The following is a 2,097-nucleotide window of genomic DNA, read 5'->3' as shown; positions in this document are numbered from 1 at the left end:
GCCTCAGCATACCCTGGACCCTGACACCATCCTTTTGTCACCCCAGACGTCTTGGAGTCTTGACAGGGGAAAGGAATAACTTTCCAGAACCAGATGTGGGAGTAGTATAGGGAAACCCCCCACTCCAAAAGCTGGCACCAGGTGTTAATATTGGACCGTCAGAACACTTTTTCAGTACACTCCTGAAACCATTTCCTACCATTAACCCTGCCCAATGGTGCTAGGCAGACATATCATGGTCTCATGCCTTTATGCGTTTTCTATGCCTCTTGCTTCCGGGCTGGCGATGTTGCAGCATAATTACTTCTGTTCATAGAAGTCCGGGTTGGAGGTCACGCTCTGTACCGTAGACTTGAGTAAAGATGAAGCTGTTAACGCACAACATGCTGATCTTACACGTGTGGGGTGTCTGGCAGGGCTTCTCGTTGGGACTGAAGGTCACTGAGGTGAAAGTGAACACTGTGGACTTCAATCAAGAGTTTGTGGCAAGAATGATCCCTAAGCTGGAGTGGATACCATTGGTGGAGGTTGTGGACAATCTGGGCCACCTCTCAGATCTTTCTAAGGAAACAATTACGGACTATGAAAGCAACAAAGACTTCCTGCGGAAAGTTCACTATATTCTCCTGGAGGAGGAAGTCATTGAGGGGATATTGAAGTGCCCTGAATCTAGACGGGAGTTTCCAATCACCAAGGGTATCCCAAACATGCTATTCAATGAAGATGAGAGCTGAGGGGCAGAAGAACTTTCCCTAGGGTGTACAGGTGCATTGGCTAGTGGTGTCCCCATTGTGAGCCATCCGTGGACTTGTCAAAGTGAGTACCCATTTGGTACCTTAGCATTTTGAAATTCTGTTGTGTTTATTTTGTAAAAGTTGATTTCTATGTATTAATTAAAATAAGGTACACTCCCGGACTTGTGTAAGACTTCAGAAGGACTGCCCTGCCAACAGAGGACTGCTCTGCTGTTACCAGAGGACTAACATACTTCTTGAAGGACTGCCTTGCTGCTAGAAGTGGAACTAGACTAACTCCTTTAATCCAGGCCCAAAGGAAGTGACTCCAGGGGCCAGTTGGCTGGCTTTCTTTATGGGCTACAGGGATATACAAGCTCCTGAGTGACTGAACCCTGCACCTGACCTCTGCTGGAATGAATTCTAACCCCAAAAGTGGTGCTTCCCAGGTTCTGGACCCTTGGAAATGGTGTTGATGGTACTTCTTCCACCAATCCCTAAAACTTCGGACTTAAAATGTTTTTCTTCAATAACATCTTGGAGAACCAACAGAAGACCGGGACCTATGTGCCAGCTGGTCTGCCCAAGGTACATCACTGGTCGGCCTAACTTTTGCAGTAGCTCCCGCTTTGTTTTCCCCTGCAGCAGCAAATCCAGTTTGGCTGGACCTCCTGGCAAAGGTATCCGGTCTATTACAGCCCTCTTCAGCTACAGCCTGCAGCTTCATCATGCTGGAAGTTTTTGACTTTTAAAAATGTTGTTCAAGTCCGAAGGTAAAACTCTTCACTGGGCTCGATGGCGACTGGCTCCCTATCGACGACCACAAACTCCTCAGCCTGGAAATCCAGCTTTTACTGCTCGGAGATTGTTCCCTCCATCATTGATGGCTTCACAGAGATTTCAGCAGGTGGCTCCTTGGAGGAGATGACGACTCCTTCTCAGACATAGTCTGCTGCCTTGTGCTGCTGAACTCTACCTTCTCCTGGACTTTGGTTAGCTGAAATCGGGCCCAAACCACCCTTTGTATCTGACCTGCGCTCCAGCGCAGACAGCCTTAGATTTTGACTTTGACACAGTCTCGCGTAATCAGATATCTGTGGTTGGCGCTTTGATCTTTTAGGCCCTAGACATCACTAAAAACCTTTAAAATTCATAACTCTGTTTCAACTGTTTGGATTTAATCCATTTTGGTGACATTTAATTTATTAAAGTTTTTTGTATTTTTCTAATATGGTTTGGGATTTTTTTGTGTTGTGCTTTCATGTTATTATATGTCATGTTATGTTATGCCAATTTGTAGAACGCGACTAATCAGCTGTGAGAGTATCAAGGAACTTGGGTCCCCATGGAGTTATTCAAAGAG

At 46.0% G+C, this 2,097-nt stretch overlaps 1 pseudogene; it reads left to right on the top strand.

Moving 5' to 3' along the window:
- Positions 1-362: 362 nt before the first annotated feature.
- Positions 363-734, top strand: LOC146860875 (multifunctional methyltransferase subunit TRM112-like protein pseudogene; annotated as a pseudogene).
- Positions 735-2,097: the final 1,363 nt, after the last annotated feature.

The sequence above is a fragment of the Triturus cristatus genome, chromosome 3_1 (assembly GCF_964204655.1).
Source record: "Triturus cristatus chromosome 3_1, aTriCri1.1, whole genome shotgun sequence".
NCBI classification, from domain to species: Eukaryota; Metazoa; Chordata; class Amphibia; order Caudata; family Salamandridae; genus Triturus; species Triturus cristatus.
The sequence above is the reverse complement of the archived record's forward strand: the minus strand, read 5'-3'. Positions and strand labels throughout refer to the sequence as shown.